At 47.2% G+C, this 14,042-nt stretch overlaps 17 non-coding genes across 17 annotated transcripts; 6 read left to right on the top strand and 11 right to left on the bottom strand.

Annotated features, from left to right (window-relative positions):
• Positions 1 to 195: 195 nt before the first annotated feature.
• Positions 196 to 268, bottom strand: TRNAK-UUU (transfer RNA lysine (anticodon UUU)). Its single transcript has one exon. It is a non-coding gene; the product is annotated as a tRNA-Lys (tRNA).
• A 1,034-nt stretch (positions 269 to 1,302) lies between these two features.
• On the bottom strand, positions 1,303 to 1,375 carry TRNAK-CUU (transfer RNA lysine (anticodon CUU)). Its single transcript has one exon. It is a non-coding gene; the product is annotated as a tRNA-Lys (tRNA).
• Positions 1,376 to 1,487: 112 nt separating this feature from the next.
• On the top strand, positions 1,488 to 1,558 carry TRNAG-GCC (transfer RNA glycine (anticodon GCC)). Its single transcript has one exon. It is a non-coding gene; the product is annotated as a tRNA-Gly (tRNA).
• A 2,170-nt stretch (positions 1,559 to 3,728) lies between these two features.
• TRNAK-UUU (transfer RNA lysine (anticodon UUU)) lies at positions 3,729 to 3,801 on the bottom strand. Its single transcript has one exon. It is a non-coding gene; the product is annotated as a tRNA-Lys (tRNA).
• A 107-nt stretch (positions 3,802 to 3,908) lies between these two features.
• Positions 3,909 to 3,979, top strand: TRNAG-GCC (transfer RNA glycine (anticodon GCC)). The gene has a single exon. It is a non-coding gene; the product is annotated as a tRNA-Gly (tRNA).
• Positions 3,980 to 5,043: 1,064 nt separating this feature from the next.
• On the bottom strand, positions 5,044 to 5,116 carry TRNAK-UUU (transfer RNA lysine (anticodon UUU)). Its single transcript has one exon. It is a non-coding gene; the product is annotated as a tRNA-Lys (tRNA).
• A 1,410-nt stretch (positions 5,117 to 6,526) lies between these two features.
• TRNAK-CUU (transfer RNA lysine (anticodon CUU)) lies at positions 6,527 to 6,599 on the bottom strand. Its single transcript has one exon. It is a non-coding gene; the product is annotated as a tRNA-Lys (tRNA).
• Positions 6,600 to 7,634: 1,035 nt separating this feature from the next.
• TRNAK-CUU (transfer RNA lysine (anticodon CUU)) lies at positions 7,635 to 7,707 on the bottom strand. The gene has a single exon. It is a non-coding gene; the product is annotated as a tRNA-Lys (tRNA).
• A 1,591-nt stretch (positions 7,708 to 9,298) lies between these two features.
• Positions 9,299 to 9,369, top strand: TRNAG-GCC (transfer RNA glycine (anticodon GCC)). Its single transcript has one exon. It is a non-coding gene; the product is annotated as a tRNA-Gly (tRNA).
• An 861-nt stretch (positions 9,370 to 10,230) lies between these two features.
• On the bottom strand, positions 10,231 to 10,303 carry TRNAK-CUU (transfer RNA lysine (anticodon CUU)). The gene has a single exon. It is a non-coding gene; the product is annotated as a tRNA-Lys (tRNA).
• A 107-nt stretch (positions 10,304 to 10,410) lies between these two features.
• On the top strand, positions 10,411 to 10,481 carry TRNAG-GCC (transfer RNA glycine (anticodon GCC)). Its single transcript has one exon. It is a non-coding gene; the product is annotated as a tRNA-Gly (tRNA).
• Positions 10,482 to 11,342: 861 nt separating this feature from the next.
• Positions 11,343 to 11,415, bottom strand: TRNAK-CUU (transfer RNA lysine (anticodon CUU)). Its single transcript has one exon. It is a non-coding gene; the product is annotated as a tRNA-Lys (tRNA).
• Positions 11,416 to 11,527: 112 nt separating this feature from the next.
• Positions 11,528 to 11,598, top strand: TRNAG-UCC (transfer RNA glycine (anticodon UCC)). Its single transcript has one exon. It is a non-coding gene; the product is annotated as a tRNA-Gly (tRNA).
• A 119-nt stretch (positions 11,599 to 11,717) lies between these two features.
• On the bottom strand, positions 11,718 to 11,790 carry TRNAK-CUU (transfer RNA lysine (anticodon CUU)). The gene has a single exon. It is a non-coding gene; the product is annotated as a tRNA-Lys (tRNA).
• A 1,016-nt stretch (positions 11,791 to 12,806) lies between these two features.
• Positions 12,807 to 12,879, bottom strand: TRNAK-CUU (transfer RNA lysine (anticodon CUU)). The gene has a single exon. It is a non-coding gene; the product is annotated as a tRNA-Lys (tRNA).
• Positions 12,880 to 12,986: 107 nt separating this feature from the next.
• On the top strand, positions 12,987 to 13,057 carry TRNAG-GCC (transfer RNA glycine (anticodon GCC)). The gene has a single exon. It is a non-coding gene; the product is annotated as a tRNA-Gly (tRNA).
• An 860-nt stretch (positions 13,058 to 13,917) lies between these two features.
• TRNAK-CUU (transfer RNA lysine (anticodon CUU)) lies at positions 13,918 to 13,990 on the bottom strand. Its single transcript has one exon. It is a non-coding gene; the product is annotated as a tRNA-Lys (tRNA).
• Between the last annotated feature and the right edge of the window lie 52 nt (positions 13,991 to 14,042).

The following is a 14,042-nucleotide window of genomic DNA, read 5'->3' as shown; positions in this document are numbered from 1 at the left end:
TCCAGACCACCTAGCTGGTGCACAGGTGCAGTCATTACTAATTAGGATGTGCTGCATTCATTCCTAACTGACAATTCTACAGATCTCCAGGAGGCCTGGAAAACATGTACTGTTGGTAGATCTCGAGGACCGGTTTGGCCAGCCCTGATGTATACAGTGTTCCACATACAATGGTACAGGAAAAGAAAAAACATCCGCCCAACATGGGGATCGAACCCACGACCCTGAGAATAAAAGTCTCATGCTCTACCGACTGAGCTAGCCAGGCTTGGTTGAGAATGTATGGAGGTGATGGCAAGGCATCCTGACACTCCTGCTTTGTTTCATACACTAAAGTACACGAGTAAGTGTAAAGTTAAGTATCTGTGGAGCATCGGTGGTTCAGTTGTAGAATTCTCGCCTGCCACGCGGGAGGCCCGGGTTCAATTCCCGGCCAATGCAGTCCTGAGGTTTTGCTGATATGGCAGTGTATTTTGTGAAAGTGAGGACAGCCATTTGCGCTGTGGTGGTGCAAGTTGACAGTGTTCCACATACAATGGTACAGGAAAAGAAAAAAAACATCCGCCCAATGTGTGGCTCGAACCCACGACCCTGAGATTAAGAGTCTCATGCTTTACCGACTGAGTTAGCAATGCTTGGTAACCGAGGAGTTGTGGTGATGGCAAGGCAAGGCATCCTGACTCTCCTGCTTTGTTTTGTACACTAAAGTACATGAGTAAGTCTAAAATTAAGCATCTGTGGATCATTGGTGGTTCAGTGGTAGAAATCTAGCCGGCCACGTGGGAGGCCGGGTTCAATTCCCGGTCAATACATTCCTGAGTTTTTGCTGATAGGGCAGTGCATTTTGTGAAAGTGAGGACAGCCATTTGCGCTGTGGTGATGCAAGTATACACTGTTCCACATACAATGGTACAGGAAGAGAAAAAAACAACTGCCCAACATGGAGCTCAAATACATGACCCTAAGATTAATAGTCTTATGCTCTAGCGACTGTGCTAGTCGGGCTTGGTTACGTAGGCTTGGATGTGATGGCAAGGCAAGGCATCCTGACACTCCTGCTTTGTTTTATACACTAAAGTACATGAGTAAGTGTAAAATTAGGCATCTGTGGAGCATTGGTGGTTCAGTGGTAGAATTCTCGCCTGCCACGCGTGAGGCCCGGAATCGATTCCCGGCCAATGCAGTCCTGAGTTTTTGCTGATATGGCAGTGTATTTTGTGAAAGTGAGGACAGCCATTTGCGCTGTGGTGGTGCAAGTATACAGTGTTCCACATACAATGGTACAGGAAAAGAAAAAACATCCACCCAATGTGGGGCTCGAACCCACGACCCTGAGATTAAGAGTCTCATGCTCTACCGACTGAGCTAGCCAGGCTTGGTTGAGCATGTATGGAGGTGATGGCAAGGCAAGGCAAGGCATCCTGACACTCCTGCTCTGTTTCATACACTAAAGTACACGAGTAAGTGTAAAAGTAAATATATGTGGAGCATTGGTGGTTCAGTGGTAGAATTCTCGCCTGCCACGCGGGAGGCCCGAGTTCGATTCCCGGCCAATGCAGTCCTGAGTTTTTGCTGATATGGCAGTGCATTTTGTGAAAGTGAGGACAGCCATTTGCGCTGTGGTGGTGCAAGTTGACAGTGTTCCACATACAATGGTACAGGAAAAGAAAAAAAACATCCGCCCAATGTGGGGCTCGAACCCACGACCCTGAGATTAAGAGTCTCATGCTTTACCGACTGAGTTAGCAATGCTTGGTAACCGAGGAGTTGTGGTGATGGCAAGGCAAGGCACCCTGACTCTCCTGCTTTGTTTTGTACACTAAAGTACATGAGTAAGTCTAAAATTAAGCATCTGTGGATCATTGGTGGTTCAGTGGTAGAAATCTAGCTGGCCACGTGGGAGGCCGGGTTCAATTCCCGGTCAATACATTCCTGAGTTTTTGCTGATAGGGCAGTGCATTTTGTGAAAGTGAGGACAGCCATTTGCGCTGTGGTGATGCAAGTATACACTGTTCCACATACAATGGTACAGGAAGAGAAAAAAACAACTGCCCAACATGGAGCTCAAATACATGTCCCTAAGATTAATAGTCTTATGCTCTAGCGACTGTGCTAGTCGGGCTTGGTTACATAGGCTTGGATTTGATGGCAAGGCAAGGCATCCTGACACTCCTACTTTGTTTTATACACTAAAGTACATGAGTAAGTGTAAAATTAGGCATCTGTGGAGCATTGGTGGTTCAGTGGTAGAATTCTCGCCTGCCACGCGTGAGGCCCGGAATCGATTCCCAGCCAATGCAGTCCTGAGTTTTTGCTGATATGGCAGTGTATTTTGTGAAAGTGAGGACAGCCATTTGCGCTGTGGTGGTGCAAGTATACAGTGTTCCACATACAATGGTACAGGAAAAGAAAACACATCCGCACAAAGTGGGGCTCTAACCCACGACCCTGAGATTAAGAGTCTCATGCTCTACTGACTGAGCTAGCCAGGCTTGGTTTAGAATGTATGGAGGTGATGGCAAGGCAAGGCATCCTGACACTCCAGCTTTGTTTCATACACTAAAGTACACGAGTAAGTGTAAAATTAAGTATCTGTGGAGCATTGGTGGTTCAGTGGTAGAATTCTCGCCTGCCACGCGGGAGGCCTTGGTTAGATTCCCGGCCAATGCAGTCCTGAGTTTTTGCTGATAGGGCAGTGCATTTTGTGAAAGTGAGGACAGCCATTTGCGCTGTGGTGGTGCAAGTTGACAGTGTTCCACATACAATGGTACAGGAAAAGAAAAAAAACATCCGCCCAATGTGGGGCTCGAACCCACGACCCTGAGATTAAGAGTCTCATGCTTTACCGACTGAGTTAGCAATGCTTGGTAACCAAGGAGTTGTGGTGATGGCAAGGCAAGGCATCCTGACTCTCCTGCTTTGTTTTGTACACTAAAGTACATGAGTAAGTCTAAAATTAAGCATCTGTGGATCATTGGTGGTTCAGTGGTAGAAATCTAGCCGGCCACGTGGGAGGCCGGGTTCAATTCCCGGTCAATACATTCCTGAGTTTTTGCTGATAGGGCAGTGCATTTTGTGAAAGTGAGGACAGCCATTTGCGCTGTGGTGATGCAAGTATACACTGTTCCACATACAATGGTACAGGAAGAGAAAAAAACAACTGCCCAACATGGAGCTCAAATACATGACCCTAAGATTAATAGTCTTATGCTCTAGCGACTGTGCTAGTCAGGCTTGGTTACGTAGGCTTGGAGGTGATGGCAAGGCACCCTGACACTCCTGCTTTGTTTTATACACTAAAGTACATGAGTAAGTGTAAAATAAGGCATCTGTGGAGCATTGGTGGTTCAGTGGTAGAATTCTCGCCTGCCACGCGTGAGGCCCGGAATCGATTCCCGGCCAATGCAGTCCTGAGTTTTTGCTGATATAGCAGTGTATTTTGTGAAAGTGAGGACAGCCATTTGCGCTGTGGTGGTGCATGTATACCAGGGCTGGCCAAACCAGTCCTCGAGATCTACCAACAGTTCACATTTTCCAGACCACCTAGCTGGTGCACTGGTGCAGTCATTACTAATTAGGATGTGCTGCATTCATTCCTAACTGACAATTCTACAGATCTCCAGGAGGCCTTGAAAACATGTACTGTTGGTAGATCTCGAGGACCGGTTTGGCCAGCCCTGATGTATACAGTGTTCCACATACAATGGTACAGGAAAAGAAAAAACATCCGCCCAACGTGGGGATCGAACCCACGACCCTGAGAATAAAAGTCTCATGCTCTACCGACTGAGCTAGCCAGGCTTGGTTGAGAATGTATGGAGGTGATGGCAAGGCAAGGCATCCTGACACTCCTGCTTTGTTTCATACACTAAAGTACACGAGTAAGTGTAAAGTTAAGTACCTGTGGAGCATTGGTGGTTCAGTCGTAGAATTCTCGCCTGCCACGCGGGAGGCCCGGGTTCGATTCCCGGCCAATGCAGTCCTGAGGTTTTGCTGATATGGCAGTGCATTTTGTGAAAGTGAGGACAGCCATTTGCGCTGTGGTGGTGCAAGTTGACAGTGTTCCACATACAATGGTACAGGAAAAGAAAAAAAAACATCCGCCCAATGTGGAGCTCGAACCCACGACCCTGAGATTAAGAGTCTCATGCTTTACCGACTGAGTTAGCAATGCTTGGTAACCAAGAAGTTGTGGTGATGGCAAGGCAAGGCATCCTGACTCTCCTGCTTTGTTTTGTACACTAAAGTACATGAGTAAGTCTAAAATTAAGCATCTGTGGATCATTGGTGGTTCAGTGGTAGAAATCTAGCCGGCCACGTGGGAGGCCGGGTTCAATTCCCGGTCAATACATTCCTGAGTTTTTGCTGATAGGGCAGTGCATTTTGTGAAAGTGAGGACAGCCATTTGCGCTGTGGTGATGCAAGTATACACTGTTCCACATACAATGGTACAGGAAGAGAAAAAAACAACTGCCCAACATGGAGCTCAAATACATGACCCTAAGATTAATAGTCTTATGCTCTAGCGACTGTGCTAGTCGGGCTTGGTTACGTAGGCTTGGAGGTGATGGCAAGGCAAGGCATCCTGACACTCCTGCTTTGTTTTATACACTAAAGTACATGAGTAAGTGTAAAATAAGGCATCTGTGGAGCATTGGCGGTTCAGTGGTAGAATTCTCGCCTGCCACGCGTGAGGCCCGGAATCGATTCCCGGCCAATGCAGTCCTGAGTTTTTGCTGATATAGCAGTGTATTTTGTGAAAGTGAGGACAGCCATTTGCGCTGTGGTGGTGCATGTATACCAGGGCTGGCCAAACCAGTCCTCGAGATCTACCAACAGTTCACATTTTCCAGACCACCTAGCTGGTGCACAGGTGCAGTCATTACTAATTAGGATGTGCTGCATTCATTCCTAACTGACAATTCTACAGATCTCCAGGAGGCCTGGAAAACATGTACTGTTGGTAGATCTCGAGGACCGGTTTGGCCAGCCCTGATGTATACAGTGTTCCACATACAATGGTACAGGAAAAGAAAAAACATCCGCCCAACGTGGGGATCGAACCCACGACCCTGAGAATAAAAGTCTCATGCTCTACCGACTGAGCTAGCCAGGCTTGGTTGAGAATGTATGGAGGTGATGGCAAGGCAAGGCATCCTGACACTCCTGCTTTGTTTCATACACTAAAGTACACGAGTAAGTGTAAAGTTAAGTATCTGTGGAGCATTGGTGGTTCAGTCGTAGAATTCTCGCCTGCCACGCGGGAGGCCCGGGCTCGATTCCCGGCCAATGCAGTCCTGAGGTTTTGCTGATATGGCAGTGCATTTTGTGAAAGTGAGGACAGCCATTTGCGCTGTGGTGGTGCAAGTTGACAGTGTTCCACATACAATGGTACAGGAAAAGAAAAAAAACATCCGCCCAATGTGGGGCTCGAACCCACGACCCTGAGATTAAGAGTCTCATGCTTTACCGACTGAGTTAGCAATGCTTGGTAACCGAGGAGTTGTGGTGATTACAAGGCAAGGCATCCTGACTTTCCAGCTTTGTTTTGTACACTAAAGTACATGAGTAAGTCTAAAATTAAGCATCTGTGGATCATTGGTGTTTCAGTGGTAGAAATCTAGCCGGCCACGTGGGAGGCCGGGTTCAATTCCCGGTCAATACATTCCTGAGTTTTTGCTGATAGGGCAGTGCATTTTGTGAAAGTGAGGACAGCCATTTGCGCTGTGGTGATGCAAGTATACACTGTTCCACATACAATGGTACAGGAAGAGAAAAAAACAACTGCCCAACATGGAGCTCAAATACATGACCCTAAGATTAATAGTCTTATGCTCTAGCGACTGTGCTAGTCGGGCTTGGTTACGAAGGCTTGGATGTGATGGCAAGGCAAGGCATCCTGACACTCCTGCTTTGTTTTATACACTAAAGTACATGAGTAAGTGTAAAATAAGGCATCTGTTGAGCATTGGTGGTTCAGTGGTAGAATTCTCGCCTGCCACGCGTGAGGCCCGGAATCGATTCCCGGCCAATGCAGTCCTGAGTTTTTGCTGATATGGCAGTGTATTTTGTGAAAGTGAGGACAGCTATTTGCGCTGTGGTGGTGCAAGTATACACTGTTCCACATACAATGGTACAGGAAGAGAAAAAAACAACTGCCCAACATGGAGCTCAAATACATGACCCTAAGATTAATAGTCTTATGCTCTAGCAACTGTGCTAGTCGGGCTTGGTTACGTAGGCTTGGAGGTGATGGCAAGGCAAGGCATCCTGACACTCCTGCTTTGTTTTATACACTAAAGTACATAAGTAAGTGTAAATTTAGGCATCTGTGGAGCATTGGTGGTTCAGTGGTAGAATTCTCGCCTGCCACGCGTGAGGCCCGGAATCGATTCCCGGCCAATGCAGTCCTGAATTTTTGCTGATATGGCAGTGTATTTTGTGAAAGTGAGGACAGCCATTTGCGCTGTGGTGGTGCAAGTATACAGTGTTCCACATACAATGGTACAGGAAAAGAAAAAACATCCGCACAACGTGGGGCTCGAACCCACGACCCTGAGATTAAGAGTCTCATGCTCTACCAACTGAGCTAGCCAGGCTTATTTGAGAATGTATGGAGGTGATGGCAAGGCAAGACATCCTGACACTCCTGCTTTGTTTCATACACTAAAGTACACGAGCAAGTGTAAAATTAAGTATCTGTGGAGAATTGGTGGTTCAGTGATAGAATTCTCGCCTGCCATGCGGGAGATCTGGGTTCGATTCCCGGCCAATGCAGTCCTGAGTTTTTGCTGATATGGCAGTGCATTTTGTGAAAGTGAGAACAGCCATTTGCGCTGTGGTGGTGCAAGTTGACAGTGTTCCACATACAATGGTACTGGAAAAGAAAAAAAAACATCCGCCCAATGTGGGGCTCGAACCCACGACCCTGAGATTAAGAGTCTCATGCTTTACCGACTGAGTTAGCAATGCTTGGTAACCGAGGCGTTGTGGTGATGGCAAGGCATCCTGACTCTCCTGCTTTGTTTTGTACACTAAAGTACATGAGTAAGTCTAAAATTAAGCATCTGTGGATCATTGGTGGTTCAGTGGTAGAAATCTAGCCGGCCACGTGGGAGGCCGGGTTCAATTCCCGGTCAATACATTCCTGAGTTTTTGCTGATAGGGCAGTGCATTTTGTGAAAGTGAGGACAGCCATTTGCGCTTTGGTGAGGCAAGTATACACTGTTCCACATACAATGGTACAGGAAGAGAAAAAAACAACTGCCCAACATGGAGCTCAAATACATGACCCTAAGATTAATAGTCTTATGCTCTAGCGACTGTGCTAGTCGGGCTTGGTTACGAAGGCTTGGAGGTGATGGCAAGGCAAGGCATCCTGACACTCCAGCTTTGTTTTATACACTAAAGTACATGAGTAAGTGTAAAATAAGGCATCTGTGGAGCATTGGTGGTTCAGTGGTAGAATTCTCGCCTGCCACGCGTGAGGCCCGGAATCGATTCCCGGCCAATGCAGTCTTGAGTTTTTCCTGATATGGCAGTGTATTTTGTGAAAGTGAGGACAGCCATTTGCGCTGTTGTGGTGCAAGTATACAGTGTTCCACATACAATGGTACAGGAAAAGAAAAAACATCCGCCCAACGTGGGGCTCGAACCCACGACCCTGAGATTAAGAGTCTCATGCTCTACCGACTGAGCTAGGCAGGCTTGGTTGAGAATGTATGGAGGTGATGGCAAGGCAAGGCATCCTGACACTCCTGCTTTGTTTCATACACTAAAGTACACGAGTAAGTGTAAAGTAAAGTACCTGTGGAGCATTGGTGGTTCAGTGGTAGAATTCTCGCCTGCCACGCGTGAGGCCCGGAATCGATTCCCGGCCAATGCAGTCCTGAGTTTTTGCTGAAATGGCAGTGTATTTTGTGAAAGTGAGGACAGCCATTTGCGCTGTGGTGGTGCAAGTTGACAGTGTTCCACATACAATGGTACAGGAAAAGAAAAAAAACATCCGCCCAATGTGGGGCTCAAACCCACGACCCTGAGATTAAGAGTCTTATGCTTTACCGACTGAGTTAGCAATGCTTGGTAACCGAGGAGTTGTGGTGATGGCAAGGCAAGGCATCCTGACACTCCTGCTTTGTTTCATAAACTAAAGTACACGAGTAAGTGTAAAATTAAGTATCTGTGGAGCATTGGTGGTTCAGTGGTAGAATTCTCCCCTGCCACGCGTGAGGCCTGGGTTCGATTCCCGGCCAATGCAGTCCTGAGTTTTTGCTGATATGGCAGTGCATTTTGTGAAAGTGAGGACAGCCATTTGCGCTGTGGTGGTGCAAGTTGACAGTGTTCCACATACAATGGTACAGGAAAAGAAAAAAAACATCCGCCCAATGTGGGGCTCGAACCTACGACCCTGAGATTAAGAGTCTTATGCTTTACCGACTGAGTTAGCAATGCTTGGTAACCGAGGAGTTGTGGTGATGGCAAGGCAAGGCATCCTGACTCTACTGCTTTGTTTTGTACACTAAAGTACATGAGTAAGTCTAAAATTAAGCATATGTGGATCATTGGTGGTTCAGTGGTAGAAATCTAGCCGGCCACGTGGGAGGCCGGGTTCAAGTCCCGGTCAATACATTCCTGAGTTTTTGCTGATAGGGCAGTGCATTTTGTGAAAGTGAGGACAGCCATTTGCGCTGTGGTGATGCAAGTATACACTGTTCCACATACAATGGTACAGGAAGAGAAAAAAACAACTGCCCAACATGGAGCTCAAATACATGACCCTAAGATTAATAGTCTTATGCTCTAGCGACTGTGCTAGTCGGGCTTGGTTACGTAGGCTTGGAGGTGATGGCAAGGCAAGGCATCCTGACACTCCTGCTTTGTTTTATACACTAAAGTACATGAGTAAGTGTAAAATAAGGCATCTGTGGAGCATTGGTGGTTCAGTGGTAGAATTCTCGCCTGCCACACGTGAGGCCCGGAATCGATTCCCGGCCAATGCAGTCTTGAGTTTTTCCTGATATGGCAGTGTATTTTGTGAAAGTGAGGACAGCCATTTGCGCTGTTGTGGTGCAAGTATACAGTGTTCCACATACAATGGTACAGGAAAAGAAAAAACATCCGCACAACGTGGGGCTCGAACCCACGACCCTGCGATTAAGAGTCTCATGCTTTACCGACTGAGCTAGCCAGGCTTATTTGAGAATGTATGGAGGTGATGGCAAGGCAAGACATCCTGACACTCCTGCTTTGTTTCATACACTAAAGTACACGAGTAAGTGTAAAATTAAGTGTCTGTGGAGCATTGGTGGTTCAGTGGTAGAATTCTCGCCTGCCACGCGGGAGGCCCGGGTTCGATTCCCGGCCAATGCAGTCCTGAGTTTTTGCTGATATGGCAGTGCATTTTGTGAAAGTGAGGACAGCCATTTGCGCTGTGGTGGTGCAAGTTGACAGTGTTCCACATACAATGGTACAGGAAAAGAAAAAAAACATCCGCCCAATGTGGGGCTCGAACCCACGACCCTGAGATTAAAAGCCTCATGCTTTACCAACTGAGTTAGCAATGCTTGATAACCGAGGAGTTGTGGTGATGGCAAGGCAAGGCATCCTGACTCTCCTGCTTTGTTTTGTACACTAAAGTACATGAGTAAGTCTAAAATTAAGCATCTGTGGATCATTGGTGGTTCAGTGGTAGAAATCTAGCCGGCCACGTGGGAGGCCGGGTTCAATTCCCGGTCAATACATTCCTGAGTTTTTGCTGATAGGGCAGTGCATTTTGTGAAAGTGAGGACAGCCATTTGCGCTTTGGTGATGCAAGTATACACTGTTCCACATACAATGGTACAGGAAGAGAAAAAAACAACTGCCCAACATGGAGCTCAAATACATGACCCTAAGATTAATAGTCTTATGCTCTAGCGACTGTGCTAGTCGGGCTTGATTACGTAGGCTTGGAGGCGATGGCAAGGCAAGGCATCCTGACACTCCTGCTTTGTTTTATACACTAAAGTACATGAGTAAGTGTAAAATAAGGCATCTGTGGAGCATTGGTGGTTCAGTGGTAGAATTCTCGCCTGCCACGCGTGAGGCCCGGAATCGATTCCCGGCCAATGCAGTCTTGAGTTTTTCCTGATATGGCAGTGTATTTTGTGAAAGTGAGGACAGCCATTTGCGCTGTTGTGGTGCAAGTATACAGTGTTCCACATACAATGGTACAGGAAAAGAAAAAACATCCGCCCAACGTGGGGCTCGAACCCACGACCCTGAGATTAAGAGTCTCATGCTCTACCGACTGAGCTAGCCAGTCTTGGTTGAGAATGTATGGAGGTGATGGCAAGCCAAGGCATCCTGACACTCCTGCTTTGTTTCATACACTAAAGTACACGAGTAAGTGTAAAATTAAGTATCTGTGGAGCATTGGTGGTTCAGTGGTAGAATTCTCGCCTGCCACGCGGGAGGCCCAGGTTCGATTCCCGGCCAATGCAGTCCTGAGTTTTTGCTGATATGGCAGTGCATTTTGTGAAAGTGAGGACAGCCATTTGCGCTGTGGTGGTGCAAGTTGACAGTGTTCCACGTACAATGGTACAGGAAAAGAAAAAAAACATCCGCCCAATGTGGGGCTCGAACCCACGACCCTGAGATTAAGAGCCTCATGCTTTACCGACTGAGTTAGCAATGCTTGGTAACTAAGGAGATGTGGTGATGGCAAGGCAAGGCATCCTGACTCTCCTGCTTTGTTTTGTACACTAAAGTACATGAGTAAGTCTAAAATTAAGCATCTGTGGATCATTGGTGGTTCAGTGGTAGAAATCTAGCCGGCCACGTGGGAGGCCGGGTTCAATTCCCGGTCAATACATTCCTGAGTTTTTGCTGATATGGCAGTGCATTTTGTGAAAGTGAGGACAGCCATTTGCGCTGTGGTGATGCAAGTATACACTGTTCCACATACAATGGTACAGGAAGAGAAAAAAACAACTGCCCAACATGGAGCTCAAATACATGACCCTAAGATTAATAGTCTTATGCTCTTGCGACTGTGCTAGTCGGGCTTGGTTACGTAGGCTTGGAGGCGATGGCAAGGCAAGGCATCCTGACACTCCTGCTTTGTTTTATACACTAAAGTACATGAGTAAGTGTAAAATTAGGCATCTGTGGAGCATTGGTGGTTCAGTAGTAGAATTCTCGCCTGCCACGCGTGAGGCCCGGAATCGATTCCCGGCCAATGCAGTCCTGAGTTTTTGCTGATATGGCAGTGTATTTTGTGAAAGTGAGGACAGCCATTTGCGCTGTGGTGGTGCAAGTATACAGTGTTCCACATACAATGGTACAGGAAAAGAAAAAACATCCGCCCAATGTGGGGCTCGAACCCACGACCCTGAGATTAAGAGTCTCATGCTCTACCGACTGAGCTAGCCAGGCTTGGTTGCGAATGTATGGAGGTGATGGCAAGGCAAGGCAAGGCATCCTGACACTCCTGCTTTGTTTCATACACTAAAGTACACGAGTAAGTGGAAAATTAAGTACCTGTGGAGCATTGGTGGTTCAGTGGTAGAATTCTCGCCTTCCACGCGGGAGTCCTGGGTTCGATTCCCGGCCAATGCAGTCCTGAGTTTTTGCTGATATGGCAGTGCATTTTGTGAAAGTGAGGACAGCCATTTGCGCTGTGGTGGTGCAAGTTGACAGTGTTCCACATACAATGGTACAGGAAAAGAAAAAACATTCGCCCAACGTGGGGCTCGAACCCACGACCCTGAGATTAAGAGTCTCATGCTCTACCGACTGAGCTAGCCAGGCTTGGTTGCAAATGTTTGGAGGTGATGGCAAGGCAAGGCAAGGCATCCTGACACTCCTGCTTTGTTTCATACACTAAAGTACACAAGTAAGTGTAAAATTAAGTACCTGTGGAGCATTGGTGTTTCAGTGGTAGAATTCTCGCCTTCCACGCGGGAGGCCTGAGTTTTTGCTGATATGGCAGTGCATTTTGTGAAAGTGAGGACAGCCATTTGCGCTGTGGTGGTGCAAGTTGACAGTGTTCCACATACAATGGTACAGGAAAAGAAAAAAAACATCCGCCCAATGTGGGGCTCGAACCCACGACCCTGAGATTAAGAGTTTCATGCTTTACCGACTGAGTTAGCAATGCTTGGTAACCGAGGAGCTGTGGTGATGGCAAGGCAAGGCATCCTGACTCTCCTGCTTTGTTTTGTACACTAAAGTACATGAGTAAGTCTAAAATGAAGTATCTGTGGATCATTGGTGGTTCAGTGGTAGAAATCTAGCCGGCCACGTGGGAGGCCGGGTTCAATTCCCGGTCAATACATTCCTGAGTTTTTGCTGATAGGGCAGTGCATTTTGTGAAAGTGAGGACAGCCATTTGCGCTGTGGTGATGCAAGTATACACTATTCCACATACAATGGTACAGGAATAGAAAAAAACAACTGCCCAACATGGAGCTCAAATACATGACCCAAAGATTAATAGTCTTATGCTCTAGCGACTGTGCTAGTCGGGCTTGGTTACGTAGGCTTGGAGGTGATGGCAAGGCAAGGCATCCTGACACTCCTGCTTTGTTTTATACACTAAAGTACATGAGTAAGTGTAAAATAAGGCATCTGTGGAGCATTGGTGGTTCAGTGGTAGAATTCTCGCCTGCCACGCGTGAGGCCCGGAATCGATTCCCGGCCAATGCAGTCTTGAGTTTTTCCTGTTATGGCAGTGTATTTTGTGAAAGTGAGGACAGCCATTTGCGCTGTTGTGGTGCAAGTATACAGTGTTCCACATACAATGGTACAGGAAAAGAAAAAACATCCGCCCAACGTGGGGCTCGAACCCACGACCCTGAGATTAAGAGTCTCATGCTCTACCGACTGAGCTAGCCAGGCTTGGTTGAGAATGTATGGAGGTGATGGCAAGGCAAGGCATCCTGACACTCCTGCTTTGTTTCATACACTAAAGTACACGAGTAAGTGTAAAATTAAGTATCTGTGGAGCATTGGTGGTTCAGTGGTAGAATTCTCGCCTGCCACGCGGGAGGCCCGGGTTCGATTCCCGGCCAATGCAGTCCTGAGTTTTTGCTGATATGGCAGTGCATTTTGTGAAAGTGAGGACAGCCATTTGCGCTGTGGTGGTCAAGTTGACAGTGTTCCACATACAATGGTACAGGAAAAGAAAAAAAACATCCGCCCAATGTGGGGCTCGAACCCACGACCCTGAGATTAAGAGACTCATGCTTTACCGACTGAGTTAGCAATGCTTGGTAACTGAGGAGATGTGGTGATGGCAAGGCAAGGCATCCTGACTCTCCTGCTTTGTTTTGTACACTAAAGTACATGAGTAAGTCTAAAATTAAGCATCTGTGGATCATTGGTGGTTCAGTGGTAGAAATCTAGCCGGCCACGTGGGAGGCCGGGTTCAATTCCCGGTCAATACATTCCTGAGTTTTTGCTGATAGGGCAGTGCATTTTGTGAAAGTGAGGACAGCCATTTGCACTGTGGTGATGCAAGTATACACTGTTCCACATACAATGGTACAGGAAGAGAAAAAAACAACTGCCCAACATGGAGCTCAAATACATGACCCAAAGATTAATAGTCTTATGCTCTAGCGACTGTGCTAGTCGGGCTTGGTTACGTAGGCTTGGAGGTGATGGCAAGGCAAGGCATCCTGACACTCCTGCTTTGTTTTATACACTAAAGTACATGAGTAAGTGTAAAATTAGGCATCTGTGGAGCATTGGTGGTTCAGTGGTAGAATTCTCGCCTGCCACGCGTGAGGCCCGGAATCGATTCCCGGCCAATGCAGTCCTGAGTTTTTGCTGATATGGCAGTGTATTTTGTGAAAGTGAGGACAGCCATTTGCGCTGTGGTGGTGCAAGGATACAGTGTTCCACATACAATGGTACAGGAAAAGAAATAACATCCGCCCAACGTGGGGCTCGAACCCACGACCCTGAGATTAAGAGTCTCATGTTCTACCGACTGAGCTAGCCAGGCTTGGTTGCGAATGTATGGAGGTGATGGCAAGGCAAGGCAAGGCATCCTGACA

The sequence above is a fragment of the Pseudophryne corroboree genome, chromosome 3 (assembly GCF_028390025.1).
Source record: "Pseudophryne corroboree isolate aPseCor3 chromosome 3, aPseCor3.hap2, whole genome shotgun sequence".
Classification (NCBI taxonomy): Eukaryota; Metazoa; Chordata; class Amphibia; order Anura; family Myobatrachidae; genus Pseudophryne; species Pseudophryne corroboree.
Note: the sequence above shows the minus strand (reverse complement) of the source record. Positions and strands in the feature narration are given on the sequence as shown.